General features: G+C 35.7%; 1 long non-coding RNA gene across 1 annotated transcript; it reads right to left on the minus strand.

Annotated features, from left to right (window-relative positions):
- Window positions 1-916: 916 nt before the first annotated feature.
- LOC140178956 (uncharacterized) lies at window positions 917-5,159 on the minus strand. Its single transcript, XR_011872124.1, has 2 exons — window positions 4,125-5,159; window positions 917-1,127 (listed from the first exon to the last, which is right to left on the minus strand). It is a non-coding gene; the product is annotated as an uncharacterized lncRNA (long non-coding RNA).
- Between the last annotated feature and the right edge of the window lie 1,731 nt (window positions 5,160-6,890).

Consider the following 6,890-nt stretch of genomic DNA (forward strand, 5'->3'; position numbering starts at 1 on the left):
TATCATGAAACTTCATTTAATTATCTTTAGTAAAATAATTTTCCTAAAAAAATTATCAACAAATAAAATAAATCACAAATAACTAATTATTTAATTTTCAAAAATTAGGGTTGTTACATTCTACCCACCTTAGAAAAATTTTCGCCCTCGAAAATTGCTAGAATAAAATAAGTTCAAACTGAAATCAAAGAAAGTAGAATATATGGACAGAAGTATAGGCATTGTCAAGGATGAATATTCAAAGAGTTACGTAAGCAATCAGATTCATAGGCAAGCAAAGGTATACAAGAATGACAAAGTATGGTTGGGAAACAAGCAAATCACATTCTAAGAAGGAAATTCAGACCAGAGAATTCCAATGAAAGCAACGAAGAAAAGGATGGCACGAGTTCATGTGGCACGAGTAAAGATTATACGTCGAATCGAAGCTAACTTCATAACCTCTAACGCTCCCAAACCCCGTTAATCGCATCACTTATAACTTCTATTTCGTCTATGATAACCTATTAGTGTTCCCATATACATAAATCATTAGTACTAAGTTGGCCAGACCTAATACCATGAGGCATGCAATGGTAAACCAACAGTGTTAATCATCAGACAGTCATGCATATAAAACTCAAACTCTTGTTATCAGAACAAGTCACAAAGCATGACAGACACTCAGAGTATGCAGTGAAGCAAAGTCAGTCCATTCCCAAGGCTCTAACAGGAACGAACTGCTCTGATACCATATTGTAACGACCCAACTTCCAATACGTCATGATCGTACCAAAAGTAAGGCGTTACTGACCTGTTTAGCTTATTAACTATTTACTATTAAGCCTTTAGTTCGATATCGCGATTCAATTTTAGTAAAAAAATACCAGAAAATTTTGTTTTTATTAATTAAAATCATATAGCAGACATCACCAAGTAATAATAATGACATAATTATTAATAATAGTAATATTATACAAAAGAATTTAAATAAAATTCAGGTACAACTCCTATCCCTCTGCATAAAATAAAAACTAAAACTACAAAGGCGAGGGAATTCTATGAAAAAAACTCAAGTTATAAACTTAACTCATAAGTAAATTCTAGAATCGCCCGCAGCTTCAAACTGAATCTTCAAACCTGTGTCACTGAAAGGGTGGAAGATTTTGGGGTGAGAACAAACCACACGTTCTCAGTAGGGAATGGGAATGCCGTAAAAGTAATGAAATAAAATGTAAATAATTAACATACTTAAGAAAATTATATTTCATCCTAAATCCAAAAGCCTTTTTAAAAGTTTTTCCTAGACAGTATGAATGATCAAACTGTTCGAAGCATAGGTTCATTAAGTCTGCTGAACCAGTTTAGCTTTTCATACTTTTCTAAACCAAAAATATAAACCAAACACAGTCTTCAGTCCATCTCGTAATTAACCACGGCCCTAGGCCCAAGCAACTCAATCAACAACCAAATCATTACAATCCAACCAATTTTCAGTCACAAACACAAGTAAGAAGGTTCAAACACAACCAAGCAGTTATATCAAGTAAAGCAATTAGCAATTAAACATAACTATTCACATAGGCAAACCAATTATAATATGCACACCCAAACAATGTCATATAAATGCATATGATGCATGCCTGTCCTACTGGCCATGAGCTCATGCGTCGGTTATGTTGCCAGACCCGACTCGGATAAGCGGGATTCAACCACCATCCTTATCCGTAGGTTCCACAAGCAAGCGGGACTAAACCACCATCCTTGCCCGGAACACGCAAGCGGGATTTGAACCACCGTCCTTGCCAAATAATTTATCAATATGTGAGCGGGACAAAACCACCATCTTCACTGCAGGCAGGACAAAACCACCATCCCTGCATAACAGTTTACGCACTGAGCAAGCGGGACTATACCACCATCCTTGCCAGGCCTCATCATATTCTCAATAACATCCATAGTCAATCAGACTCAATCTTATTTCAAAAAAAATCATTCTTGGCCCACTTTCAAATTACAAATGTATTCAGTTCAGATCTTGCCAAGATCTACTTTTCTTGAGTAAATTTTCTTTTCAAAACTTTCAAACAACTTCATAATCAAGCCAGATTCAAAATTTCTTCTGAAAGACTCATAATCACTCATTTTCAAATCATTCGCTTCATCACTTTGAAATCAAGAGTTATTAATCAACAACCTTGGCAAGGACTCAAGACTTTAGGGAAGAATAACCTGCCTCATTTCTTAAACTCTTTAGAAATTCTCGGAATCATAGTTGGTTAAGTTGAGATAAATTAAAGTAAAGATTTAAAATCAAAACCAAAGCATGTAAGCCAAGAGTTCTGAACCAGTTTCAAAACCAAAATTATTTAAGTAAAAAAAAAAAACCCAATTTCTTTTCATTCTTAAATCAGAAACTCTCCCAAAGGTACTTCTTTAACTAAACTTCAAAACATAGGCCCCTTCATATTTAAATCAATCAGGTAACATGAACTTTTATTAAACAGTTTAACTCAAAACACCAATTTCTTAATAAATCATGAACCAATTGATAGAACCTCTCAAGTCCAAATCTTTTTCTAAATCACATTTTAAAACAGAATCTGGATTTTTCGAAAATTCGGCAGCATCTCCCCTAAAACTTGGACCTTGCCACCCTTTCGGGTTCCCTCTTTCTCAACAAGTCTCCCCCTTTCCTCAACAACTACCAAATAAGAGGTTCTCAAATCAATCAAAAAATTCACAATTTTCAATAGCCAACAGTTCGGTCATAACCTACAATTCCCACATAACCCATCAATTCAACTTTCACCTCATCAATTCGTAACCAACTTTCACTTATCATAGGATTCTTTCAAAATTAAACTCAATAAACTAGTATTCCAAGAAACTTGGTGTTGAGGTAATTTGGTCACAATAAAAACTTGTACTATCTCTCTTAAAATTCTGTTATTGTTTCCTAAGAAAATGCAAAAAACAGCAGCAAGTAGTAAGTTTGATAAATTACTTAAAAATCCAGTTTTCACCCAATGCCTTTCAAAATTCACGACCTCAAACAAGACTCTTTTAGATTTTTATTGAATCAAATTCCAGATTAATACCAAGTCATATGAAAAAGTTATGAAGTGAGAAACACAGCCAGGCCTTTTAGAATTCGGTTTCCAAAATCCAGTGAGTTATCCATACTCTTTTCAACATATCTACTTGGTTAAATAGGATATTGACATGAAATTTAAAATGAAGATTGTGGACACAGGAAACTTGAAAATGCCGTTGGTTTCAGCTCAAATACTTACCAGAATTGAAAGTTAAGTGAGTTGGAAGTTGGTGCTTCTGCAGTAAAGAAACAGAATTTTCTGCAGAAACCATCAATCTTCAAAAATTCATTTCTCCCAAAATACTCATCAACAAATTCTGAATTTTTTATGAGATGCTCAAAACACAGTAAAGTTTCATGCAAAAATAGTTTCATTCAAGTATATGACCTGGGATGCTCCCAGAAATTGATTCTTTCTACTGTCACGTATGCAGAAATTCTGCCTTAAACATTTTCAACAACCTTACTTATCAAAAACCACATTCGAACTTATAACCCTTCCAAAATCACACGTTTAACCTCTTTCCAGTTATTCAAAATTGTCTTCATTGCCAACACAGCCCAAGAACCCAAAATCATAATTTCCCACGATGTCAAGTACTTAAGCATCATCAAACCTTTTCTTTTCTACACTATGCCAAGCATAATTTTCCATATACACTCATCATCATTCAAACACACAATAACTCATCAATTCACACCAGCAAGCTCAGCAACAAAAGTAACACCATTTATTCTATCCCTTACAACATTCAATACGCACAATTATCAAATCAATCACCAACTACAGTTATAATTCAACTCAATTTCATCCATATCAGAGAAAACAATATCAATTACAACTTCAAACACTCATAACAAAGCCCAAAGACATTCGCAGCCACATTTAATTCCAGTCACAGCTCAAAATATTCACAACAACTAACAAATTTCAAATGCAATTCAGGCCATTCATGTCAATTAAAAAATTCTAAACCATTTGTTAACCATTTGCACTTATTCAAATAACTTGGTGGGCATTCTAAATTAAAAACGTTAAATCCCCTACCTCAATGTCGCATTAACAACGCAATCAAACCAACCAGCAGCCTTGGTGACGTTTTTCCTATGAGTTCCCTTCCTCTGGCAACAGCACAACAGCTCGGAACCTATGTAGCAGCACCAGAATCATCAAGAGCAGCTCCAGAAATTGGTTCCTAGCGACTCCAATGGCAGCAACAGTGACAAGGTTAAACGACCTCCTCTTCTTTCTGTTCTTCGATCCCAGTGGCAAAGGCTCCAGCAACTCTGAAACTTGAAGTAGAGGCAGAACAGAGCTAGAATAGCAGCAGCGATCTTGAATCCAACAAACAGCAGCGGCAGTGGTGTTTTCTCAGATTTTAGAAACCAGAAGCAGCGGTAAAACAACGACTCCTTCTCTTGATTCTCGCGACGCTCCTCATCTCTGTACACACAGTAGCAACAGCTTCCTCCGATGGCACCAAGGCACGACGGCGACGGAAGGCACGGCGGCACAACTTCACGCAGTGGGTCGCACTCCTCCTTACGTCACTGACTCACGTCCTCCTTCCTGAAAGTCACGCGTTCTCTCTCTCTGCTGGTCCTCGACGGCGATGGCTCCAAGGGAGATGACGAGCAAGGACGGCGGTGGCTCCTCGTGGTGGTCGCCCTCCTCTGTTCGGCGATGTCAGTGGCAGGACGGGCTTGGTGGGAGGCAGAACGACGACTGGGCAGCGACGATCGGCGTGGCTTCGACGGCGAGCAAGACGCGGCTGGGTGTGACGGAGTGCGGTGGCGGCGCTGCTCCTCCCTCTTCTTCGCTGGCGCTCTCTCTTCCTGTCTTCTCCATATGTGTGCGTGCGTGTGTATAGTGAGGAAATGAGTGTGAGTTCGTTGGTGAGGCTGAGAGTGAGAGAGGTAAGTCTCTGTGTGTGTCATGTGGTGAGGGTAACAGCGCTGACTTGGGTATTAAGGGTGGGTATGTTAGCTGAAGAGGGTGAAGTAGGGGTGGGGTGCGGCTGAGACAGAGGGAAGCTAGGGTTAGGGTTTCTCAATTTGGGAATTAGGGTTTCTGATTCAATTTGGGAATTTAGGTTTAGGAATTAGGATTTTATAAAAGAATATGGATAGTTATGAATAGATATTTTGATAAAATTGAATAGTAGAGTAATTTTAGAATCAAATATACTTTGTTAAAAATATTTATGAACATTATTTATCAACATATTGCTAAGTTCAATCAATTATTTCTAATTTAAATTATAAAATGAACAAGTTAATTATATTTTGTGAAGTACAATTTAAATTCAAATAAAATTTTCTAGATTAAATCATACAAATTTCTATTATTTTTTTATCTCTGAAAATAATTAATTATAATAAAAATTGTACATAAATATTAATTGACTTAAACTTAAAGTATTTATAAATATCAATCTAATCATTTTTAATAAAATCATTTTCTAGGAGTTCAAATAATAACATAATTCATTCAAAATAGAATTTATTTAAATTAAATTATACAAATCTTCTTATTTTTCAATTATCAAAATTATAATTTCAATTATACCAAAGATCCAATAAAGATTATATAAAAATTCTAATTACTTTAAACTCCAATTATCATGAAACTTCATTTAATTATCTTTAATAAAATAGTTTTCCTAAAATGAAATTATCAATAAATAAAATAAATCACAAATAACTAATTATTTAATTTTCAAAAACTAGGGTTGTTACAGCTTCCAACAATGCTTGAATCTCCAAAATTCCCAATTGATTGCACCAAGCTTGGATGGAGTGTCCAACAAGCTATGATCTCCCAACAAGAAAAACAAAAAGCAAACAAGAATAACATATTCACAATATCAACATATTCACATATTCACATTAACCAAAAGCAAGCAACATATGTACAATAAACTAAAAATAAGCTATTCACACTATTTACATACACACAATAGCCACTAACAACACCATTGCAACTCCCCAGTAATGGCGCCAAAAATTTGATGAAGCGAGAATTGCACCGGTTCGGAATTTCTCAATAGAAGGATACGCGGTTCGTTGCAAGTATAGACTAAACCGGCAATCAACTCTCACAATCAAATTTAAATTCAAAAGATAGTCACAATACAAAACAAATTATAACCGACAGTATTTAACTCCCAGGTCGTCTTTCCTAGGAGTTGCAATTAAGTGTCATGTTATTGGCTATGGGAGGAAATGGGGATTGGATGACAAGATATGCAAGAAATATAAATAGCAAGAAATTAAATGAACATGCAAGAAGGCTCTTGGTGAGAGTTGGGGAATTAAGGATTCCTATCCTATTTGTGGACCACAAACATGGTAATTGTGTGTGAATTAATCCCAATTAGTCAACCCTACATCGAGGATAAGTCAAAAGGGCATAATTGATTTCAATCCCTAAGTCCTAGTCAATACTAGTGAGTCACTTAGAGTCAAGGGAAACCAAACCAATTAACAATCCTCACACAATGCGGAATGGACATCCACATACAACTCAATTTCACCCAAACACCCAATTTCTCAACCAAGAGTGTGAAAACTAAACATGCAAGAAATTAAACATCAAAGCAATAAAAGTCAAAGCAATTAAATGTAAGGAAAGGAAACTTAAAATGCAAGAAACCTCTTGGCAAGTAATTGAGAGCTAAGGTTACCTATCCTAGTGATGATTATGAAGAGTTAATCCTACTTAGTCAACCTTACATCAAAGATAAGTCAAATAGGCATAGTTGATTTCAATCCATAAGTCCTAGGTCAACACTAAGGGTCACTTAGAGTCAAT

Source organism: Arachis hypogaea, chromosome 15 (assembly GCF_003086295.3).
Source record: "Arachis hypogaea cultivar Tifrunner chromosome 15, arahy.Tifrunner.gnm2.J5K5, whole genome shotgun sequence".
Classification (NCBI taxonomy): Eukaryota; Viridiplantae; Streptophyta; class Magnoliopsida; order Fabales; family Fabaceae; genus Arachis; species Arachis hypogaea.